The following is a 14,129-nucleotide window of genomic DNA, read 5'->3' on the forward strand; positions in this document are numbered from 1 at the left end:
ACAGAGGCTTGAGGCAAAGCTGGTGTGGATTGCGGTGAAGGTCGAGGGAACATCAAGTTCCTCGCAAAGACTTGTGACACCGAGAGGGAAGATGTCCCGGGACTCTTGTCGGGCAGGGCCCCGAAGGGGTTGCAGCTCAGAGAAGGACACCACCATACCTAGAAGATGCTGAAAAGCAAGGAAGACCTTTGCGAGACCCCATCAGAATGCCAGGAAGTGGGGTAGCAGTCCTCAGCGTTCCGGACAGAAAGTATTCTTATTACCAAATATAAAACTTAGAATTACTGCCTGCTGAGGACAAGTCTCACAAATGGGGGTAAAACAGAACAGAAACAGTCTCTACTCCAGCTGCTCAGATCACAACACCAATGGTGGTTTTAGGACAGATAAACGAGAGCTGTGAAATTACCCAGCATGGGATCGGGGCGGGGAGACCAGGGGGAGAAGCCCTCTGTGGGGGCAACAAGGTCCGGGTGAGGAGAAAGGAACCCTGGGCCTTCCTGGCCCAGGGGTGTCTCTCCAGCAGTGCAGGAACAACGTGCCCAGTGAGCAGCTGCAAAAAGGACCACAAAGTCCACACAGAGAACACCGCGTTTTTCCAACTTACCACACACTTGCCGAATTAAAGGGTCTGCCTGGGCGGGTACCAGCTCCCAGGATGACAAAAGGGACAGGCCCAAGGAGCATAAGTGAAGGGATACCACACTCCCAGTGCAGAGGATGACCACCTGGCCCTCCATTCCCTTATATGCCAGTAATATATTCCAGTAACATTCCAGTAATATTTCTGGTTTCACTGCTATTGCTTTTCTGTTTTTATAAACAAACTGTGAAAATCAACAAACTACCTCCAAATCAAACAACTGTGGTCTATACCAATCCTATATAACAACAACAACCAATAATGTGGAACAAATAAGAGAAAAACTCTGGTCAAGCTGGAAGCTCACCCATGGCTGGTGGCTGGCATTCTTGTCTTCAGGAGAAGGGAGTCCATTTTTTTGTTTCTCTGCTGCCCAGCCTCATCACTGCCTGCAGGGCAGGGAAGTCCAGGGCCTACCGCCATCTGCAGGCAAAACAGAAAAAAACACAAGTTACGGCTCAAATCACCCACCTGAAGCCCTCCTGCCTGGGCTGAAACACCTGGGTCCTGTCCAGGTGCAAGAAACAGAAGAACTCACTCAGTTTTGCACCTGGGATCCCACCACAGAGCTGAGACATGGTAAAAATTCTAAACAATCAAGGGCTCAAGTACCTCTTAATGTCAGCAAACCCTTATACGGGGCTCATTATGTGCCAGACATTGCTCTGAATGCCTTATATTTATTAGCTCATTTAATCCTCATAAAAATTGGGTGAATGTTTTAGGATGTCTCTGCCAATGTGCCTGATTGTTGAGTTAAGCTGAATAACTAAAATGAAAAACTTGGTAAAATACCTTATTTCAAAGAAGGGTCAGATAAGAAAACTCTGGGACAGATTCTGAACATCCCCCAGATCATCCATCCCCTGAATATTTATCAAATGCCTGTTATAGAGCAGACGCTGCTCTAGGACCTGGGAATAACGGCATGAACGCAAAAGACAAAGTCCCTGCTCTCACAGAGCTTCCATTCTAGTGGAGGGAAGCCACAATAGAGGAGGTGATAAATGTTGTACAGAAGAAAAAAGCAGGGTAAAGGGGATAGAGGGTGATGATCATGCTGCTAATATTCATTCGTTTATTCATTCATTTCCAAGTGCTTACTAACCATTCGCCACAAGCAGACTCCGTACTGAGAGGCACTGATGGGATGAAAATAGACATGGCCCCTGACTATAAGGGTTACTTACTCATACAGGAGAAGCATATGATCACCTAAGTAAAAGCAAATATGTTAACCTGTAGTAGGTGTGATAGCAGAACGGCATGGATCCCAGTGAGAGCATCTTAGGGAGCTCAGGAACCTGGGATGGAGTGGGAGAAGGAGAAGCACCCTTGGTAAAAAGCAGACCATGTGCAAAGGCTGGATCACAGACAGCAGGGCAGAGGCAGAGTGGGGAGACGGGAAATGGAAGGAGGGGAGCAGGGGTGTGGCCCTTGCATGGCACTTCCAGCCACAGGAGGTCCTTATCCTTTGAGGAGAGCACCACACCAGGGCCTTAGGCAGAGAAGTAACATGGTTGGATGAGTGTGTTTTTAAACGATTACATTATGGTGTAGACTGAATAATGGTCTAATGGTCTCGGCAAAGAAGTCAATATCTAAATCCCCGGAAGCTATGGCTATATTGCCTTACAAAGGCAAAAAGAGCATTGGAGATATGATTAAGGATCTCAAGATGGGGAGATTGTCCAGGTGGACCCAATGGAATCACAAGTGTCCCTGTAAGAGGGAGGCAAAGTGAGATTCAGAAGATGAGCGTCAGAGTGTTGCAGCGTGAGAAACACTTGTTAGTTTAGAGGTGGAGGAAGGGTCTATGAGCCAAGGAATGCAGGAAGCCTCCCGAAGCTGGAAAAGTCAACAGAATGATTCTCCTCCAGGAGCTCCAGAAGGAAAAGAGCACTTCTGAAAACTCTGCAATGGTAACATAATACATTTGGAATGTTAAAAGCTACTAATTTTGTGTTCATTTGTTATAGCAACAATACATTACTACACATTGGCTTCTGTAAAACACAGATTATAAGTAAGGGGAAGTGGAGGCAGGGACCAGCTGGAGGTCACTGTGTCCCCCAGACAAGAGATGGGAGAGCCTGAACAACAGCAGTGGCAGACAGGTGAAGAGGAGCAGAAGGACCCCAGGAGGGGAGGTATTGGCCAGTCAAGTTCCAGACATTACTGGAATGCTGAAGCAGGCTTTCTTTAGGCTCAGGACCTGCCCGGCTCACCCTAGGCAGAGAACACCACCCTCTGCAGAAGGAGGAAGTTTGCACAGGGCTGTAAGACCACCTCCAGACACAGACACCATTTGTTCAATTGACAGGGACCTGCCAACCCCTTTCCCACAAAGAAGTCCAGGCACTTCCAGGAATATGCTCTAAGAAGTAACAACCTAGGAATTTCTACCAGGAAAAAAGTAGCAAGTGTTCTGGCCAAGCATGAGGCCTTGCTGTGAACCTTTTTTTCTTCCTAAGAGAGATTTTGTAATCCTGGAAAGGAGGCATCCAAAATTTAAATATACATATCTTAAACCCATGTGAAACAGAAACATGGTTTTACCCAACATGTAGAAATTTCATGGTCAGTAGAATAATGCAGAAATTACAGAAAGAGAATAAAGGAGAAACTAGGAGACCCTCTCTCACCATCTCCTCCATTCCTATCTGATGATTCAGACCCACTAAGAAAGTGGGATTCTAATCTGGCCCAACCTAATAGGGCTACTGAGAAGAAGAGGCAATAAAAATTATTTCAGGGAATTTTAGATATATTCTGTTTTACTCCAAAAGTATAAATATAGACACACTAAGAATACCTTGGAGGACACTGAGTGGTAACAAGAAGTCTTCTCAAGCTCCTGTGGCTCTGCAGACCACAGAGACCGGTCTGGGTTCTGGGAGCATACATACAAGGACGCAGGAGTGCCTACAGACAGCAAAATACCAGGCAGTCCTGACCATTTAAATGGGTTCATTTTAAAACAGTTATTTGTATAAACTGTTTTTCTGTTGACAAAAGTGATATGTTTATTAGTGGAAAAAAACAAAAATTTCCTGTAGTCCCAATGGTTCAGAGGTAACTTACTTACAAATATTTCTTCTAATAATTTTTGAGATTCTCACACACAGACATACATACAAACATGCACTTTCTAACAATATTAGGATACTGCGCATATTTGCAACCAGCTTTGTTTTATCTAATAGTATACAATTTTTCCATGTCATTAAATACACTTTTAATAGTTGGCACTATTCTATCACTATTTTTCCGTGGTATCAAAATCTCTTAATTAATCCCTAACTGCTGGACTACTGACTGGTTTCTAATTTCATGATAACAGAAGTCAGACTGGGAGGAACAGCCCCATCTAGAAGAAAACCTCCTCACTTAAAATCTGTGTCTGAAGCTCAGGTTATTTTTCAGAGTTGTGTTTCACACCATTCAGCCATCCATACATCACTATTATTATTTTCCCATAATTAAATGTCATATATACTGTGCTTAACATTTCTCTTTAAATCAACTCATTTCTACCCTTAAATAAATGTTTTAAAAGCAAACCTTATTTACTACTGTAAATGGAAAGCCAGCATTAAATGTCATAAATGAAGGCAGTCATAAGACTAAGTATAATGGAAAACACAATGGTGTCATGAAAATATAGTTGATATTGCTATCGCTTTGCTCATCCTTTCATATCAAGTGGGAGATTAGGAAGGCTTAACACGGTGTTAAAGACATACTTGTACCAAGCTGAGATTTTTCTCCTTCCCGTGATCAGAAGATTGGAAAGGAATCGACCAGAGGAATAACTTTCTCACCATGGGAGTCAGTGTTACGTAATGCTGCAAATATACCCCACCTAGAATTATACCCTGTACCACCTGAAAAAAGCCCAAAGGCAAATGTGTTTTAGGATACATGCTGAAAGTAGAATTACTGGGATAAAAACATATGGACACTTTAAGAAGGTTTTGATAAACTCCATCCAAGTCAGTTTTACCATAGTTTTACTATTAGAGTGCCTGATTTACTTCACCCTCAAATACTGTCATAAACAAAAATGTTTAGCTTTGTAGTATAAGATATTCAGCAGCTGAATTTTTCAAAGCTATTTTCATATTCCTCTGGCCAGTTTCTGACGCAGGGGGGAAGGCAATTATATAAACTTTCAGCTAGTGATATTGCAAAACTGATATTGCACTTGGTTTAACCAAGCTAAAGTAAACTCGGTAAAATATGAGGAAGTGACTTTAGCATTTGCAAATATTTTAGAATGCTTTTGTTCTGGCAAAGGTCAAATGAGGATCAGAATAGCATGGATTCCACATAATACTTTTGAGAAATAAAGAGACCCAGAGAGGCACTACTCTTGAGACACAAATCACTAAAAATTTTCAGTATGTCAATCAAAACTCTAAAATAAACATATGTTCAAGCCTTCCCATCTTGGTGTGATAGGTAATTGCAAATATGCTACAAATTAATGCAATTCTTAAGAAAAGACTTCTAAAATAGAAAAATAAAAATGTATTTTGAAGCATGAAGAGTTAATAACAATAAGAAGCTTCCAGATTATTTCAATAATTCTCAGGCAGACACACACATGTGCATGTGCCTGTGGGAGAAGAAGAGAATTAAAAACATGCTAAAATGTTTCTTATGTTTGGGATGAAATTGGAGATTTTAATTAATTTTTAGCATTTGTAGGAAAATGTTTACCTATGCTTAGGGCTCCTAATAGGATACAGAATTCCAAGTCACTGAATGAAATTAAGGAAGGAAAGAATGGAGCCAAAGACACCTTGATGATTTCAGATGTCATAAGAAAAAAGAAACAATATATAAATAACACAACTCAGTAACAAATACAATCAAATTTTTCAAACAGATATGAACAGACATTACTCCAAAGAAGATATACAAATGATTAATAAGCACACTAAAAGATGCTCAATATCATTAGTCATCCAGGAAGTGCAAATTAAAACCACAACGAGCTAGAAATTTACACCTGCTAGGATGGCTATAATAAAAAATATACACAAGTGTTGGTGAGGATGTAGACAAATTGAAACACTCATGCACTGCTGGTAAGAATGTAAAATGTTGCAGCTACTTGGGAAAAGTATGGCAGCATGGCAGCCCACTCCAGTATTCTTGCCTGGAGAATCCCATGGGCAGAAGAGCCTGGCAGGCTACAGTCCATAGGGTCACAGAGAGCCAGACACAACTGAAGTGACTTTGCATGCACGAACTGGAAGTTTAAACACAGACACACCATATGATCCAGCAATTCCACTTGTATTGATAGGTATATACCCAAGAGAAATTAAAATATATGCTTACACAAAAATTTGTACGTGGGTGTTCACGGAAACATTATTTATAATAGCCAGAAAGCAAAAACAATCTAAATGTCCATCAACTGATAAATGGATAAACAAAATGCAGTGTAGCCACAGGATAGAATATACTGGGCAATAAAAAGGAACAAATTACTGATACATGCTATAATGTGTATAAACCTCCAAAAGATTACTCTTAAGTGTACAAAGCCAGTCACAACAAACCACATATTATACAATCTCATTTATACAAAATGCCTGAAAAAGGCAAGTATATAGAGGCAGAAAGTAGATTAATGCTTGCCTAGGGCTGGAGAGGGGAATATTAAGGGCTGCTGGAGAGTGATTGCTAATGAAGTAATACAAATGTTCTAAAATTAGATTATGGAGATAGTTACACCTCCTGCAAATATATTATAAACCACTGAACTGTATCCTTTTAATGGGTGGATTTTATGGTATGTAAATTATATCTTAATAAAGGTGCTAATAATAATAATAAATGAAGACCATAAATAAAGTTAACAGATGGGTGACCAGACTAGGGGATGATTTATAACACTGCCATTCCATGAAGGATTAACATTTTAGTGAGCATACCAATATATAAGGATCAAAATGAAAACCAGACAGAAAAATATCAGAAACCTAAAGGAAGAGCAAACGAGACAAATAGGCAATTCACAAGTGGCAGAACAATATGTGGTGCTCAACTAAAACAGAAATGGAGTTCTGCTTTAACTTACTAGTTTGACAAAAAATTAGTAAATTAGATAATAGTAAGTGCTGGCAGATGATGGAAAAGGGACCCTTCACGCACTCCTGATGGGAGAATGATGAAGCCATTCTGCAGCACAAAGCAGCAGTTTTTAGTAAATTACACCATACAAGTATTCCAAAATTAGCAATCTATCTCCCCATCTATCTATCTCAGAGACGTTCTTGCTGGAGAACTTCTGGTGCAGTACTGTTTGTGGAAGCAAGGAGATGAAGATCACCTAATGTCTATTCCCAGGAGACTAGTCAAGAACTTGTGGTGTACACTCTTGATAGAAAAGTACACAACAGCCAGGACTAATGAATTAGACTCACATATATCAAGATGGTTTGACTTAAAAAACATGATGCTGAGGGAAAAAAAGAAACAGTATGAGGGAATTATAGCAGTCCAGTGGTTAGGACTCCTCATTCTCACTGCCAAGGGTCCAGGTTTGATTCTCGGGAAGTAAAATCCTACAAGCCACACAATGTGGCCAAAAAAAAAGAGAGAAGCAAACAGTATGAGATTTATAGCACAATGGCTTTTATTCAGATAAGTACAACAAAAGCAAAACATGACATACCTTCCAAAGACACACATTTTCTGAGAAGATATAAGGAAAGATGTAAGAACAAATATGTCACCATGCCTGCCCAAGTATGCAAGTATGGGAGTGAGGGTGTTGAGAAATGGAAGATAAAAGGAGGAAATAAAATAAAACAAAATGATTCTAAACAGACCAAGGATTAGAGTGTGCCATTAACTGAAGAGTATGAGCAATTTAGTTCTGAAGTCCTGACATCCTACGGAAAATAAAATCCCACGCATTATTTTCTTCTGAAAAACGTAATAAAGTTCATCACATGCTAAACTAATGAATAATAAAGCCAGGAGAAAAGAAGGCACTGGGGAAGACAGAGGCTTGCCTGATCTTTAGTGGAGTCATTCAGTTTTCACCATCATGGAAGCAAGAACCTGGCAGGGTGAACATGCTGTGGATGGTGTCCACTACAACGCTCTCTCTCTCCACCCACAGACAGAAGAGGAAAGGGAGAGAACCATGCATTACAGCTTAAATTTAGTTAACAGGAGAGAGAGAGAAGAGAGAGAGAGACATTATGGAATTCTGAAGACAAGGAACAGCTTGTTGAAAGTACATTGCAAAAATCAAAGAATCTGATTCTCTGGCTCATGATAAAGGTGGTATTTTCTAAAAACAGTGAATTCTCACCACCATCCTGAAGCAGAGTACAAAAGAGGAACTGCATGTTTTAAAAATTAGGAAGGACCTATATCTTTGGTTAAGGCTGTTTTCAAAGTTAAGGTTATTCAAGTTTTCTTTCAGTAATGGGTATTATGATCAGATACATGTGATTAGACTAAAGTTGAGTAAAATGGGGGGTGGTGTTCTTGGTATTGCCTACAAAAACCATCTTCACTCAAATCAAGTGCCTGCAGATTTAGTCACTTTACTCCTAACATTTAGTGTCTTTGCTCATCTACACAACTGGTTTTGCATATATATATTCTCTTGCCAGGGAATGGGGGGCACCCAAAAGCAGAGACTGTCCCAACAGCCTTGAGGAGGAGCCCAATTCTGAGCGGGCATACAAGACCTGGGCGTTCATCTTTCACCCTTCTGCTGGCGGACTCTGCACAGAAAGCGTCCTGTCTGGGATCTACTGAGGTTCAGTGCACCCACCCCTGACCGTTTCCGTCAGCCATGGATAGGGGCTCCTGAAGAGTCAGCCCGTTTTCACCTGTACAGAGCCTTGGGAAGCGGGTGGCATCCTGGCCTAGCTCCTCTCCATACCTACGACCAAAAGAGACTAGTCGCAAGCTTGGAGGGCATCCCAAGCGCGTGCAAGTGCACCAGATCTGAAAAACTTAGCCAAACAAGCGAGGTTTGGGGCTGCGTGCGGAAGCAGAGGAGTTTGATAGGTAAGAAGGGATAAATTATGAATTCCTCCCTGCTGGGCTCAGGTGAGACACTTTTCTCAGCATTTTATATACATCCCCCCACTTTGATTTTTATCGAAACTCGGTGGGGGTGGGGGTGGGGCGGGACGGGGGATGGTCGGGGCGGCATTCTACAGAAAAGAAAATGTGTGCTGGGAGGGGTGGCCTGGCTTGCACCCGCCCCACCTCGACCTCAGGCTGCCAGATCCTTGGCACGTTAGTCCGAGACTCGCCCAGGTCTTCCAGCCCGGCCTGGAGGACCAGAGCCTCGAAAGCCCCAGTAGTGCCGCATCTCAAGCCCTCCCAACCCCGCGGCAGGAACCCCCAGCCGGGCCTGCCAGCGTCCAACGGCCGCCTGGCGTCCCGCCCGCGCGGTCCGCAAGGAGGAGCCCGCGAGGCGACCGCGAAAGGGGCTGCGCTTACCTCGCCGGGTGCGGGCTGAGGCTCCGGCTCACCCGCTCCAGGCTGGGCACCCCGCACGGTGCGCCCCTCGCCCCGACGGCTGCCGCGCAGGCTCTGGACACTGCCACTTTCATTTTCCTCAACGCTCTCGGCAAGAAAGCGAAAGCGAAAACGGCCGAGAGGCGGGCCCGAGTGCGCGGAGAACGCGGGGCGCGGGCCGGCAGCCAGAGGCTGGGGCTCCAGGCCTCGGGTCTGCGCTCGGCGGTCCCGGCGGCGTCCCGGCTGGAGCCGCGTCCACCTGAGACGCTAAGCCAGCCCTTGGCGCACGTCGCGGCGGCGCAGCGTTCCCTCGCCCGCTACGCGGCCCGCGGCGCCTCGGTCCCCCGGCGCCGTTTCCCTCATCTGCCTTTCGTTTCAGCGCCCGCCGGGGCCTCGCGGCTGCAGGCCGGCCCGAAACCTGACTGCCCGCGGCGCTTCGTGGGTTTCTGGCCTGAGCAGGCGGGTGCCGGCCTCGGTGGCCGGGAGCATGTCACTGAGGGGCCCCCGTTGGAGGCGCTGAGGTAACTGGGGCGGGTTTCGCTCGCAGACCCCAGGGGTCCGGCGCTCCCCAGCCCAGACATGCGCACTGGTCCCTCGGCCGAGCTGGGGGCACCAGCAAGGCTACAGCCGGGTCCTGACCGCGAGGTACCAGGCTCTTCATCCTGGGTCAGCGGAGAAGTAAAATTCAGTGATGCCTGTGAGATGAGGGACGCTTCGTTTGATAAGGAAAACTGAAACTGCAAGTTTAAGGTTTGGGCCCCCTGGCCTAAGTGGTCCCCATCAATTCCCGAGGGTTTAGAGATTCCAGGTTCGATCAAACACAGATTCTGGCAATTTTTGGCTGGGTGATTTAGAGCAAAATATTTACTCCTTTTAGCCTTAGTTTATTCTCCTGTAGGATGGGGATAAAAACCATACATACCTACCTCAGGGTTGTGGGAATTAAATTAAATTATATAAGGGAGAAAATACTTGGTATTTTCTATTAGGCTCTAGGTGGGTTCTGTGAGGGCAGTGATCAAGTTGTTTTTCTGGATGCTTGATAGACATTCTCTAATGATCAGCTGAAGTTTTCAAAGTTTGAACCGTGTTACCTTGACTTAGAAGAACTGAGGGGGAGGGGGAACACTGCAGTCTTTTTGGAGCGCACCTCACGCTGAGCCTGACAATTAGCCCCTGTAATTATGCCACTGCTCCAAAGTTTGACAGAAGTCTCTACAGCTCTGTCCAGCATCAGCCACTGACATCTGAAAAATACTTCTGTAGGCACTTCCATAGAAACCAAAATACACTGTCAAGACTCCATACTCTAAACACAATTTACCACTGGTTTGTTTGGTGTTTTTATCACAGAGTGGTCTGATAACTGGAACAGAAAAACAAAACAAACTGCTTAATCTGCTAGAGTCACTTTGGTTTGCCTGTGTGTAATTTAGGCACGTTCCCTGTATGATGGAGGTCTTCATCTGTGACTGATGTTGTGGCTTTTTATGTGTCCTGGCAGTGTTTCCCTCAAGAGCAGGTGAGGAACGGGGGCAGGCCAAATGATGACAAAAACATATGTCCGACTCCGGAAGATGATGCCTTTAGTGTGTAGTATGAAGCAAAAAAAAAATTCAAAACAGCCTCGGAGCCTCTCCCTTGTTAAAGGGCGATGATTCTTGATTCTGTAACAGCAAAGTAGACCTAAATCTGCTTCTGCATAAGAAATATGTCTGGGAGATAGGGGGCAGGGAAAAGACAAGACACTAGGAGATAAAGTCAAATCCTGGTTACCTTTTATAGATGTTACCCATGGGAACAGGGAGGTGCCAGGAGGTGAGGGCTAGCCTGGAGTCTTGGTGATTTCCCAAGGTCTAGATTTGGTTCTTGACCTTGTGGGATCAAAACTTTCATCTTTTCAGTGTTCCAGCTTTGATTAAAAATCAGCGAAGTATAAAATCAGAATGCAAACTAACTGATTTCATTAACTATTTGCTAGACAGTTCAGTTCAGTCGCTCAGTCGTGTCTGACTCTTTGCGACCCCATGAACTGCAGCACGCCAGACCCCCCTGTCCATCACCAACTCCCAGAGCCACCCAAACCCATGTCCATTGAGTCGGTGATGCCATCCAACCATCTTATCCTCTGTCATCCCCTTCTCCTCCTGCCCTCAATCTTTCCCAGGGTCTTTTCAAATGAATCAGCTGTCTGCATCAGGTGGCCAAAGTATTGGAGTTTCAGCTTCAACATCAGTCCTTCCAATGAACACCCAGGACTGATCACCTTCAGGATGGACTGGTTGGATCTCCTTGCAGTCCAAGGGACTCTCAAGAGTCTTTGCAAACACCACAGTTCAAAAGCATCAATTCTTCTGCACTCAGCTTTCTTTATAGTCCAACTCTCACATCCATACATGACAACTGGAAAAACCATAGCCTTGACGAGACAGACCTTTGTTGGCAAAGTAATGTCTCTGCTTTTTAATATGCTGTTTAGGTTGGTCATAACTTTCCTTCCAAGGAGTAAGCATCTTTTAATTTCATGGCTGCAATCACCATCTGCAGTGATTTTGGAGCCCAGAAAAATAAAGTCAGCCAGTTTCCACTGGTTCCCCTAACTATTTGCCGTGAAGTGATGGAACCAGATACCATGATCTTAGTTTTCTGAATGTTGAGCTTTAAGCCAACTGTTTCACTCTTCTCTTTCACTTTCATCAAGAGGCTCTTTAGTTCTTCTTCACTTTCTGCCATAAAGGTGGTGTCATCTGCATATCCGAGGTTATTGATATTTCTCCCGGCAATCTTGATTCCAGCTTGTGCTTCCTCCAGCCCAGTATTTCTCATGATGTACTCTGCATATAAGTTAAATAAGCAGGGTGACAACATATAGCCTTGATGTACTCCTTTTCCTATTTGGAACCAGTCTGCTGTTCCACGTCCAGTTCTAACTGTTGCTTTGTAACCTGCATACAGGTTTCTCAAGAGGCAGGTCAGATGGTCTGGTATTCCCATCTTTCAGAATTTTCCACAGTTTATTGTGATCCACACAGTCAAAGGCTTTGGCATAGTCAATAAAGCAGAAATAGATGTTTTTCTGGAACTCTCTTGCTTTTTTGATGATCCAGCGGATGTTGGCAATTTGATCTCTGGTTCCTCTGCCTTTTCTAAAACCAGCTTGAACATCTGGAAGTTCACGGTTCACATATTGCTGAAGCCTGGCTTGCAGAATTTTGAGCATTACTTTGTTAGCGTGTGAGATGAGTGCGATTGTGCAGTAGTTTGAGCATTTTTTGGCATTGCCTTTCTTTGGGATTGGAATGAAAACTGACCTTTCCCAGTCCTGTGGCCACTGCTGAATTTTCCAAATTTGCTGACGTACTGAGTGCAGCACTTTCACAGCATCATCTTTTAGAATTTGAAATAGCTCAACTGGAATTCCATTGCCTCCACTAGCTTTGTTTGCAGTGATGCTTCCTAAGGCCTACCTGACTTCACATTCCAGGATGTCCGGATCTAGGTGAGTGGGAGTGATCACACCTTTGTGATTATCTGAGTTGTGAAGATCTTTCTTGTACAATCCTTCTGTGTATTCTTGCCACCTCTTCTTAATATCTTCTGCTTCTGTTAGGTTCATGCCATTTCTGTCCTTTATTGAGCCCATCTTTGCATGAAATGTTCTCTTGGTATCTCTAATTTTCTTGAAGAGATCTCTAGTCTTTCCCATTCTATTGTTTTCCTCTATTTATTTGCATTGATCACTGAGGAAGGCTTTCTTACTCTCCTTGCTATTCTTTGGAACTCTGCATGTTCATTAATGTTAAGTACATTACATATATTGCCTCATTTAATTCTCTCTACAGTCATGTGATACCTTGTGATCTTTTTTCATTTGGGGAAAAAAGATGAAGGAAATCCCCAAGATCCCACAGTTAGGGTGTATAGAAGTGGTAGAATCAGGATTCAAATAAAGGTCATCTGATTCCAAAATCTGGAGCCTAACTGGTCCTGTGAGAAACAAAACTGTCCAGAGAACTGGACTCTAGAGTTTGCCTAATGAATGCATTACCTTCTCGTAAGTGTGCAATTTGGAGCCTAATCATTAGCAAGTAGGTTCGCAAGCTTGACAGAGAATCGGAAAAGTGAATTATCTGCCTTAAATGTTTAATGATAACAGCCTTGGGTAGCCTGCTATGTCTCCTTCCACACCAAAGGTCAAATGACCTGCTGGGAGGACTGGGCACTCATTCCTGCTGGCCTGGCTGGCCCTTCTCCTTGGAATGGTACCCGATTGACCTTCAAATTTTTTTTATACTTCATGGGCTGCTCCTTCTCAGATGCTCACATTCCTTTTTTAGATAAATTAAGGCCTTACTGAATAACAGTATTGTTAGGCCTTTTAGGTCCTGGAGTCCTCCTTTCTTTTTATGGAAGCCTGTCTTTGCTCTGATTGACTTGATTTATAATCTAATTGTGTGTTCCAGCTCTTTGGGGGTAACTCACTTTATTTTCTTACCCTCCCTGACCTTCTAAAATCTAGAATAAAATATTGTGCAATAGCAAGTTCTGCAATAAACACTTTATCCAAGCCTGCAGGGCTCATCAATGAAGACCCAAAAATCTAAGTCCATGGTCAGAGCTCAGAAATTTTATCATGGTCAGAGAGTAGGAATGGAGGTGGGGATGGAGATAATGCAATGTAGCTAGAGAACAATATAAATGGAAATAGATGGTTAGAAAAGGAAACACCTGGTGTGTGATTCAAATAAAAAGTAAAAAAAAATTTTTAAATCTTTTAGATACTTCAGTCATTCAAAAAGTGTTTTGTGGCAACTACAAAATGCAGCCACTTTGCTAATCCTGGGGATTCAATAATGAGTGAAAATAGACAGTCTCTGCCCTCAGGAAACACAATTTAGTGATGTAGTCAGACAATCAAATAATCAGTCAATTATAGAATAATGTCCTAAATGTTACGAAGGGAACTTGATTCTAT

At 43.5% G+C, this 14,129-nt stretch overlaps 1 protein-coding gene across 2 annotated transcripts in view; it reads right to left on the minus strand.

Annotated features, from left to right (window-relative positions):
- RAD50 (RAD50 double strand break repair protein) overlaps positions 1–9,264 on the minus strand; it is a 246,571-nt gene extending 237,307 nt beyond the window's left edge. For both annotated transcript variants that reach the window (XM_061150793.1, XM_061150792.1), the window contains exons 1-2: positions 9,137–9,264; positions 951–1,066 (exon numbers count right to left, since the gene is read on the minus strand). The gene's annotated coding sequence lies outside the window, so the exon portion shown is untranslated. The remainder of the gene's footprint in view (positions 1–950; positions 1,067–9,136) is intronic.
- Positions 9,265–14,129: the final 4,865 nt, after the last annotated feature.

The sequence above is a fragment of the Dama dama genome, chromosome 9, assembly GCF_033118175.1.
Source record: "Dama dama isolate Ldn47 chromosome 9, ASM3311817v1, whole genome shotgun sequence".
Lineage (NCBI taxonomy): Eukaryota > Metazoa > Chordata > Mammalia > Artiodactyla > Cervidae > Dama > Dama dama.